General features: G+C 36.4%; 1 long non-coding RNA gene across 1 annotated transcript; it reads right to left on the reverse strand.

Moving 5' to 3' along the window:
- Window positions 1–1926: 1926 nt before the first annotated feature.
- On the reverse strand, window positions 1927–10945 carry LOC310904416. Its single transcript, XR_014588318.1, has 4 exons — window positions 10075–10945; window positions 9421–9479; window positions 7308–7426; window positions 1927–2583 (listed from the first exon to the last, which is right to left on the reverse strand). It is a non-coding gene; the product is annotated as an uncharacterized lncRNA (long non-coding RNA).
- Window positions 10946–11169: the final 224 nt, after the last annotated feature.

Below are 11169 nucleotides of genomic sequence, written 5' to 3' on the forward strand. Positions count from 1 at the left end.
AGACATCTGCATGGTTGCTCTCATGGATGCAGAACAAACGATTCCCATCTAAGATCCTTCCTCCGTTTTCATGCAGTTGAAGTTTCCAATTCCTTCACACCTAAAGTAAGCCTGTTTGCTGCTGTGCACTCCACAGAGATCATTTTTAGAAGATTAACATTCCCTGATGAGAGAGCAGGAATTAATTGAAATGTTATCACTGAGCATCACGGCCCATTCTGCCCTGGATTTATATCAGAGCACTGCCACCTGGTTATTGAAATACAGATTATCAAAAGGCAGCTCCAGTTGCGTATATGCATTGTTGAATCACATTATAGAAATGCAAAGCAGCTGCCATTGCCACTGCTGTATGAACTGCGCTTTGTAAAGTTTTCTGCATAAGGCAGAAACAGAAATTAAGCGCTAGACATTTTGTTTGGCAAACAACTTGTTACCAAGGCAAAACACGTTTCTAATTAGTATAATAAGCTGAAAAGAAAGGAAGCTTTCTCTGAATACCCTCAGAAGTTTAATTCTTCATGTTCCTAACACATTTTCCATGACTTTACTGATAATCTAGAGTTACTTCAAAAAATAGTTTCTGTGTGCTGATTGTGTAACAGCTAAGTGGATATCCTTGGACCTTTTCCTAGGAAGCCTTTTATAGAGATGGAAAGATGCAGCAACCAAGCTAGAGGAAAATGTGTACAGCACTCTAACACTAGTTACAGAAACAAGGCACTTTTCACATTAAAACAATGTGCATGTTAATCCAAATAATAATTCATATGAGACTTACAGGACAGAGGAGAGGATACAGGGCTTCAAAATTCTCTCACCCTCAAAAAATAAAACAAGTAGACACTCCCACAACTGTTGTTTAAATAAAGGAGCCACCAAAAGTTGTCTCTTGGCCTAGATTTTGTATACCAAAGAAAATTAATCAGAGTTTTCAGTTCTATGTAATGGTGAAAGTTCTTCAAGAAATAAAGATCTGGGGGCCTTGAATTCTGGAATTTACAGGAGGGATGGGATAAAATCTAGCTAACAATCTAACACCAGTTTTTATTTATTTATTTATTTATTTATTTATTTATTTATTTACTGATAAAATGCTTAACATATATTGGAGAAGGGGAGCTTGTTGATAAAATTTCCCACATTCCCCCAGGTAGAATGTCAGCTGTTCTTTTCATCTATAAAATGGAGATAAAATTATTATATTGCACAAGGGACAGCTAAAGTGAGATAACCTCTGCAAGAGCCAATATTAGTCCAATTCTGCTATTATACCCATGAGAAGCATCACCTCATATAAGCTACTAAATAGAATACTGTCATATGACAAACAGCAGGCAAATGTCTGCCCGGAAATGGCTTTTGTCTGCAGATTCATGGATCTTTTTTATTCTGTAACAGAAAACACAATAGATTGGGTTTGTTTCTACTGAACAGCTGTCAGTAGAACTGACTTATAGTCTGGAAAATAGGTCAAGTAAATAATTGCTACATTTGTACCTTTTGTATCCTAGAAGTTCTGAAAAGAAACGTGGACAGCCTGCAAGGTTTGATTTTCTAAATTCTTGAGACATAGTCCATGCAGTGAGAGATGTGCAAAGGACTAACAGCAACACCAGGTGCAAGAGCCCCTTGAAATATTTTTGGAAGCTCACAGCATCAATCATCCCTGGCAGAGAAAACTTACCAACAGAGACAGTGACTTGATGTTTCAGCTTGGGATACGAGACAAAAAAATTAGGTGTTACAGCTCTTTTCCATAATGTGGAAAAGAAAGCAGGTGTTGAGTTAGAAACCTTATGCAGGGTATTACAGTTCTGCTTCTTTGAAAATCTAGCCCAGACTGCTCCCCAAACATCTGACCCTATAAGGCTTAAGAGGTGTTAGAAAACACAAGTGAAACCGAAGGAAAAGAAAGGGGGGGGATCAAGAATAAAGTCGGAAACATGGCTCATATGTACTCACTAATACAGTATTACTTGGCTATATTTCAAGATTTTACACTCAGCCAGGTTGGCTCTTAAGTGACAGACATAATTCCTTTAGCATGTCCATATTACTTTTCTGGAGATTTTTAGTCAATACAACTTTTTTAATTTTTACAACCAGTTATTAATTATAGGTCTTTAAATTCAGCAAGTGAATAATAAATCAAATAAATCAAATAAATCTCTAGTAGCACAAAGCCTTAACTAAATATCTAATAAATCAATTACTACTTATTGTCTTATTTTTATTTCTATGCAAAGGCCTCAGTCTTGAAGTTGCCTCAACAGGTGTATTAGGGTAATCTGAGGCTCTGGACACATCATAAAACTGGATATGGGGCCAGCCTTTCCCTTCTTCATTTTGTAGTGACTGTACTTTACACCTGCAAGGATCTTGATCGGGGCTTACCATCACTTCCATTTGGATCAGTTGGCTTTTTTTTCTCAGCCAGGTGCACAGCTGAAGCTTCTTCTTCCAACAGGAATAACAAGGCTCCCTTTCTCCTTCACAGACAGGTTTGTAGAGTCTTCGCAGGCTATCTCACTTCTGTCCTACTGCCTGGGGACAACAATTCTTTACCCATATGGTGCTGAGCTGCAACAGAAGGAAGAAAGGAAGAAAAACAGTCTGGCTGAGACTGGTTTCAGGCTCTCAGCTGAATCCAGTGTCACTGCAGTATGACCAGGAGAGGTACAGATCCATGTTTTTCACCCAAACCAAGACAGTTAGAGACTTGTCATTGAAAATTAAATTTCTGAGGCAAATGTGTTTTCAGAAATTTAGGATACTGATTGGACAGTAAGGCTCAATTAGATATATGTCTGTAAGATTTGGCTATGTCAAATTCCACAATCACAGAGGGTTCCCATCAGTATCACACATTTCACGCTTGTGACCTGAACCTCCAGGGCTTAATTTCCAGCATGTCTGAATTGCTACTACCCAAATCCAGTTCATTTTAATGACAGAACAGTTATTTTCTGTGACCAGCATCAAGAGTTGGCATCAATATTTGATTTCATAGATCAAGATCATAGCCTGACTTTCCTAGTTATTAACCAAACATTTGCATTAAATCATTGCCTTGAAGAATTTAGAATCAAAAGGCCAACACAGATAAAAGCTAGGAGAAAAGAAATATTGGTATTCACATTTATTAATATTAATCAAAAATGAAACCTAAGACTGGGCCTAAACTTTGGACTTTTTTTTTTTTTTTTTGATAGATATCCTTCAAAAGGGATAGAAAGAAAGGAGGAAGTATGTTATAAAAGCAGGTAGGGCCTTATTTTCTTTATCAAGGATTATATTATGTAATTGTGAAAAGTGGATCAAAACCCCCTATAAAATGTGCAAATCATCTTATTCAAAATATTTAACTGCACTTTCAAAGCTGATGTCAAACATTAGCTTCCCAGTGACGGTTATGACATTTGGAAATTGCCTGACATTTTGGTTGCAGGTGTAGAGTTTAGATGAATGGTCCAATTATTTCCGTGTTAGGTCTGTATAGTTCTTTGTGTATCCTTCTATCAGCCACTTGGTTTCTCGTCTCTTTACTGAAATCAATGGAAATTTTTCTTACACCAGAAGTTTAGGAACCAAACAGAAAGGAGAAGAGTTTATTTCAACAGGACTTACAAAAGACACACTCCCCAAGACTTAAGCAAATATTAGACAGCTTAGAGAGACTTTTAAAAACACATTTTATCTGGCCTCCCTAGACAAGTGACTTTCTCTCTCTCTCTCTCTCTTTATTTTATTTTATTTTATTTCTGAATAAGAAACAGAGATGTTTTCCTGACTATCAGAGTCCAGAATTGAGCTAACAGCCTCAGGAGTCAGATATCTGTGGCACCTCATCATTAATCTACTGAGTCATCCTGATGATATATACCCACTAGTTTCCATGATAATCTCCAGTGTGCTTTTCAATGCCAGGACACCAAAAGACTTCTCTCAGAGATCTGTCCAGCCAGAGTGTATCCATAGTCACTCAGTTCCTCTCCATGTCACACTGATGTGTGACTCCATGTTGTTGACTCCATGTCAACAACAACAAAAAAAGGCAAGGAGCACCTAGCTTGTCACACAGTTTGGCTTGCATGCAAGGGGTTTATTTCTTACTCTTGACCATTTAGCTGCTGATTCCACAACATAGGATACTTGGTCAGGAGAAGACAACCATATGGGAATCTACAGGAAAATCCTGAATGATAAAAGATATGCTAAACACCTCAGGAGCATAAAAGTTAGGCAGAAATTTCAGGCCCTTTAATACACACTTTCCTCAAAACTTATCACAAATATTCCCACTGAATTAACCATTAAGTTTATTCAAGTGAATAAACATTCCCTATTGAAAAGAATGTCATAATTCAGTCTGAACTCAGCACACACTTTTTTATTGTTGTTGTTTGTTTGTGATTAGTCCTCAAGATACATTTAACTTGAATATTCCATATTTGACTGCCAGACAGGAATTCCTGTAGATGACTCTTTATGCCTACTTTTTTCATAAATCTTTTGTTGTGACTCCTTAACATTCACTGTTAGAAACATATTCTTCCATATAAAGATGAGAACTATGATTTTTCCTTTCCATATCCAGAAGACTTCTGTATAATTTTTAGTCATAGGATTAGGGGAATAATGCTTGTTCAATTTTGCTTCAGAGTTCTTATTATGCATGGACCAGATCTTTTGTCTTTAAATTTCACTGTTTTTATGAAGCTGCTAGCTATTTCACAAATATTTCCAGAAATATTTCTGGAAAGCAAAAATAAAGCAATGACAAATGTGAAAGCAATTTTTATACACCTTTTTCCAAATTTGCATTCCCTGCTAAGATTTTGGGCACAGGCTCTGAGAAGTCGGGGGACACTGCCTTTATTCTTCCCCTTAAACTGCAGTAGGTAGGAAGAGCTTGCTTTTCCCAGTTCATTGGTTAACAGAATGCGTACCAGCAGAGTGGGACTGCAATTTGCTGCTTCTTTTAAATTGTCAGGAAATGTTAATGCGTTTGTAGCCCCATAAAATTAAGGAAGTCTATACACACTGGACCCACTTCTATATATAGTTCTTTTACTCATCATCCACAGATGGCAAGTTTGTGATGATGAACATAGTTGCTCAGCATTTTTACTATGTTTATCTAAAATGAATTTTTAACAATATACTACATTTTATGTTTCTTTACAGCTTTTACAGTCAGGAGGGAAGACCTTATTTACACTCGACTAGAACAAGTATTTCATTTGCTTACCAATATGAGACTTGCATATCAAGTTCTGGAAATACAGAAGCAATGATTAACACAGTGAAATAATGTGCCAAAGTTTGACAAGCATAAATAGTAAGATGATACATCTATTCCTAAACACATTCATGTAGCAAAATCTGTACTGCTCATGAATATCAGAAGAGACTTGTATAAAGAGATAGGTCTTGTGCTGTTATATTTCTAATGTTGCTCCGTAATGCCGGTGAGGAAAATAGTATTCCCACTTCCCTCCACACTGCTTCATGGCTTTGATCTTCTCATTGTTTGCTTTTCTTTTATCATGACAATGGCTCAGAGTGAGAAGGTCCTCAAGTTTTCAACTCAAGGGTGATATTATTGATAAATCACAAACCAGAATTCCTGTGTGCTTTTGACCTTCCTATATCCATTTTCTTTCATTTAAATGTAGCTGAAATTTTCTGGATAACTATACATGAAAACTGCTAAGTCCCCATAAACACCAGACAAAATACAACCAAATACAGAATGCAGATGGACACCATGGGCAGTGGGATAGAAACTGTGAATTTATGCCTCATCTCTCACAAACCACACCATCTACAGCACTCCCACGTTCCCAAGCGCATCTCCCTTCTACAGTCCGCACTAATCAGCTCCTGTCTGGGAAATTTGTGTTTGTCTTGGAAAGTCAAGGTGCATACTGACTGTCCAGCTGATGATACCTCTCAGAATGGATAAGGGGCAGAGTTCTTGCTTTTCTACCAGTAGTATTGTTAGTTCTCTCTCTCCCCTCAGCCTGCTATCTGTACTCGCATATTTACTAGGAATTTAATATCTTTGAGACATCTCAGTCATAACAGGAATCTAATAGCTCCAAAGAGTATTGGGGGAGTGAAAGATACATGGGCAAATGGGGTACATGGGCAAATGGGGTAGGAAACCAAAATATACAGAGGATACCTTCTTTGTGGAGAGCCAGTTTTAAATATCAACAATAAGACTATACATGTAGAGAAACTTTCATTACAGAATGCTTTACACGTGAATAATGGAGCTCATTTCCTCCACTTTGAAAGTGTAGAACCAGTTTCAAATTTAAATACCAATCATAATTCTATATATGTAGAGAAGCCTCATCACAAAATGTTTTACAAATGAATAACAGATCATTTCCTACACTTCTAAAGTGCAGCCAGCAGAGAAAAAGGCTTAATAAAGCACATACCTAAATAGTTCTAGGACAGAGAAATAAAAAGTATTCTGCAGGCTACACAATCACCAGTGAGACACACACAAAAAGTTCTGTACTGAACAAATAAAATCTTTTTAAAAATGTAGTTCAATATAGAGGTATTAAAAGGTGAGCTAACAGCTGAGGTGTACAGATACATAGTCTCAGAGCCTCTCTAGATTGTCCTCACTTATATAACGATCTGTAACTTGAACAGACAGCCCACTTGAAGACATGGGGAACATCCACATAACCAACCGTAGCACTTTCTGTACAGTAGAAAGTGGGCTATCTGCTCTATTGAGTCTAGTCTTCATGCATAGTTTATCCTTTTCTACATGGCACTGAAGTGCCTTTCTGCACTCATCTATCAAGACTTTATCTTTGTCCAAGTTGTTTGGCCAGATAGGTCATCTTCCTTTGAGAAAGCCAGCTTTCATTTATTTTATTTAAATAAACAGACACGGGGGGTGTATCCCAAGATGTGGGACAGATCCACACAGATCTGAGAGAATGTCAAAGACTTTAGGGGCTACTTGATTATAGATCATATAAAATGAAATGAAGGGTAAGGGAAAGGAGAAAGGTTCAAAGAAAAAAAGCTGAAGAGTGGCTGGTTTTGAAATTTAGGAGAAGTAGGACTTTGAGGATGAAAGTGGAAAATTTATTCATGAACTTTGAGAATTTTTTCATGCCTTTGAGAATTTTTCTGAAGTAGCTCTTATGAAAGCACCATGGTTCCACAAAGGAACAGGAGACAGGAGATATACTGTCTCCAGGAGGATAAGGAGACATTTGCTGGAGATTCCCATCCAAGCACTGGTGCAGTCCACAGCTTCTTACCTTGTGCAACTTCATTAATTTCCATCACAGGATGAGATGGCTTGCAGCCCACGTTTGTGTCTTCAATAGCTCTGTATCTTTTTTTTTTTTCCCCTAACATGTTGCTACAATGATCTGTGCTGTTGAAAGAGTAAAATACAGTTTACCTGAAAATTCCTGGGTCCAAACCGAGAAATTTTATTAACTGCACATGCTCAGAGAGACTGGAGATATCATCTTTTTGGTTTTAAATTGTTAATTAGTGACTGGACCAAAAGTGAGCCATTCAATAACACAAAGTTTCTTGCATTTAGTTTACGAATTGCACTCCCAACCTACACAGCGCTTAAAGTCACTACATTGCTAACTGTGAATGTTTACTGCAAACAGAACTTCTGAGAAATCACTCTCAGCCTTCCAAAGCAATTTTCCAGCCTCTGGTTTTTGGTATGAAACAGTCGTATTTCGTATTATGTATTCAATAATTTAAATGGAGTGTGGCTGCTGCAGGGAATTAGTCAGATGTGGTGGCTGAAATTCACTTCCAAATTATTAGTTGAGACAGAGTTGGTCACAAGGGTCAGTGGAGTGAGTGGGACCACAGCTGTAAGCCATTGTAACAAAAACCCATTTTCAATTTAAGGGCTGAAAAGAGACTCGAGGTTTCAAAATCTGGCTTGCTATCTAATGCCTACAGATTTTATTAGCATAATTCTTCCCTGAGCTTTATCACTGATTATAGCGTAGATGAACTCAGGAGGAAAAACCTTTCCATCCTCTGCTTATAATGGGCTGGTGGCCTGAACTGTATTTTCCCTGCATGAAAGATTCAGAGAAAAGATATATCAGCACTTTATCACCTTTCTTCCTCTTTCCTCTGAAGTACTGGGCTGCAATATACATAGATATACATGTATACCTACATATATGGAAGGGCATGGGAACAATTATTGGAAATAATTTTATTTCGAGCTTCAATAAAATTAACTAAACTGAAATTTCAATAGTACACTTTAACATGCAGATTGAGAAAATATTTTGGTCCACCAGCTGAGTCAGTGTTGTTGACATGCCATTCTCTGAACACCCTCTTTACCGGAGATCATTATCTAGTGCAAATCAAATAATATACTTTCCAAATTTTTCAGTGACTCACATTTCTATATTGAAATTAGTATACATAGTGCAGAGATGCCAGTGGGGCTGTCAGGTCAACACTGAATACTTTAGGAAATCTTGCTGATGGGGTGCACTTTAGCTAATTTAAACATCATTTATAAACTAAACTTTGGGTTCTAAATCTGAAGTCTCATCCTGTGAAAGTTAGTTTTGACATATTAAAACACTATTAGAATCTTTATCTGTTGAACTACTTCATTATATTTTCACTATTTCAGATCTTCGCTATTTCAGTTTTCTTTAAGTATTCCCTTTTTTGGTTACTTAGTATTTGGATATATTTCTGAGATTACTAAGCTTGGTTGTACTTTTTACCATTGACTTTAAAGCAAAAGGAACACAGAGCAACCTTGATCTCCTTTCTGATATATAGAGATGTCTTCAAGTGTTAATCACCACTGCATTTGATTCCTGCGCAAAATGACCTACTTTGAAAGCTCCCTATCTTTTCCTTTCCTTTTTTCTTTTCTGATACAATACAATCTCTAAAGTAATAATACTTACAAAATGTGTCAAATTGTTTCTCTTCAAGTAACAAATATTTATTAATTTAACATCAAATGGATCTGTATGTTGCTTAGCTAGACAATACTAAATCACCATATATACACACACCACAAATTGAAATATGTACACAAAGCATAAAAAAGCAGAGCATGAACATGTGGAAAGATTTTTTTTTGTTTTTGTTTTTCCTTTTATTTTTGGTGAGAACCAGGAAAGAATTTTAGTTTTCTTTAGAAAAAGACCTATAGAAGCTGCTGTTGTTCCTATTTAGTATACTTTTTCTACAATCACAGGAAGATCTGTACTTTTTTATTATTATTATGGGGCACTGAAGTTGACACGCTGCCAGTAAAACTGATGTTATTTTTTATTTTATTGTTATTTTTTTTTAAATATGACTGCATAGTGACTGATTCAGTTTTTGTTAGTATCTGGATTGATTACTTACCCCAGTCTCTTGAAAAAAAGGCATATCCTGGTGAGCAATGCAGATTTGTCTTCAGGATCCTGTTACCAAAAGAAAATAGTTAAGGCCTAAGTTCTGCTTGAAGTCCCTATAAAAGCTACGGACTTTCATTCAGCTAGAGACAAACCACAGGTAACAAGAAGTATAGTCACATTAGAATTGGATGGCAAAAATGACTCATAAGACAGTCTGGGGAAAAAAAAAAAAAGGCAAAACTATATGACTATCTAAGCTGAATTCAACCAAATAGCTTTAATTAAGAAGTAGAATAAATGTTTTTAATGAAAACATATAATCTCCTAAAGAATGTTAGAATGTTCACCTTTTGAAGAAGTCTTCACTATTCTAAAGTAAAATAAACTAAATAAATAGGAAGACAAATAAATAAAAATAAATAAATAAACACTTCGAAATAAAATACTTAGGTTTATGAGATTTTAAAATAATAATAATAATAATAAATTAAAAAAAAAAAAGTAGCTTGGATCAAAATAAAGAATTTTAGAAGTAGACTTCCTTTTCAAGACTTTCCAGGCAGAAACGGGCATAATCATAGCTACATATCATTATTCTATCAGTACTGTAGTCAGAGGCAAAACAATTCTCACAGACATACCTAGGTCTAACATTACATACCAAGAGGAGCAGAGATACAGCAGCAGGGTACTTAGACTAGACTGCAAAACCTGTCTGAACAGAAAAGTGGATCATGCAGCCCACACTGAGTTCCCTGCTGTTGCAGGTACATGGCTTTTAGTGCTGCGCTCCAGGTTAGCTCCAGTTAGCTTGCAGGACTAACAAGAAGCAGGACTGCTTACTCTTACCCATAGCAATAGTCTGAGAACAATGAAGCATTCTTAAACAGGCATAGGTACAAAAAATTCAATATCTTCCTTCTCCTTGATGTCTAGACAGCCTTTCTTCCTCTAACTTACTGCCTACACAATTTTTTTATTATTATTATTTTTTTTATCAACCTTTTCTAGAGTGCTTTTCTTCTTATGACCCCACTCATCACCTTCTAATATTAAACTGCTATATGTGGAAGACACAGCATATTTAAAGGGAGGTTCGCAGTTGTTTCTCTAGGCACCTAAGTTTAACTGCTTAAATTACAGCACTGAGCAACTGCAGCTTCCTCTGTAGTTAGTGAAAAGAGAAGTTCTCAAGGGGGAAACCCAATACACTCGAGTGAAGGTCCTTTCACTAGCTACAGTGGTAAGCCTAGAAGCTGAGGCTGGATGTTGCAAATCTTTAGTTATTATAATAGCTTTATTTGTGAAGCTTGTGAAATTTTTGTTATCTAGCAAGATTCTCAGAAAGGAAATGACAGCTGGTTTTCAGGTTATAGCTGAGCTATAGTAAAGCAGTTTCTTCTCGTGTAGAAAATGGAGCTTGAGAGCAAGCCTGCTGCAATTTTCTGTATCAATAGGATGTGGTCAGGTGCTGTTCCTGAGGAGCTGAGAGGTATTAAATGAAGCAGTCATCTAGTTAAACTCCTGTAATATTCCCTCAAATAATGAAATGTATTTCAGTTAAAATGGTATTACTTAAGGAATGTTAGCCTGCAGTTTGTGGAATAATACTTAACTGGCATTTTGGTGAAGAATAAAGTAATATGCAATTGCAATTTTTGTGTGACAATAAGGCAGACAAATAAGTTTTACTGAGGTGCTTTGGGCAGTCTGTTATAAAAATATGCATGAAAACGTTCATGAAAGTTCCTCAGAT

This window comes from Anser anser (assembly GCF_964211835.1).
Source record: "Anser anser genome assembly, chromosome: 1".
Taxonomy (NCBI): domain Eukaryota; kingdom Metazoa; phylum Chordata; class Aves; order Anseriformes; family Anatidae; genus Anser; species Anser anser.